Source organism: Nestor notabilis, unplaced genomic scaffold (genome assembly GCF_000696875.1).
Source record: "Nestor notabilis isolate BGI_N333 unplaced genomic scaffold, ASM69687v1 scaffold17366, whole genome shotgun sequence".
NCBI lineage: Eukaryota > Metazoa > Chordata > Aves > Psittaciformes > Psittacidae > Nestor > Nestor notabilis.
Window position 1 is genome coordinate 3,929 of NW_009933479.1, and position 219 is coordinate 4,147.

A 219-nucleotide genomic window follows, 5' to 3' on the forward strand; every position below is an offset into this window, starting at 1 on the left:
TTGGGGGGGAGGACGCAGACCCCTTTGGGGGCCAGGACAGGATGGGTGCTGTGTGACCTGGGTGCTGCGCTTGGGGCGCTGGGGCCCCCGGGCAGGGGACGTGAGGGAGGGATGTACATAGGAGTGGAAATCGTTGTGTCCCTTCCAGTTCCTGCCTTCGTTTTGGGTTTGCACCTTCCTTGCTTGCAGCTGCCCCTGGATGGTGGCGATGGAGCCGAG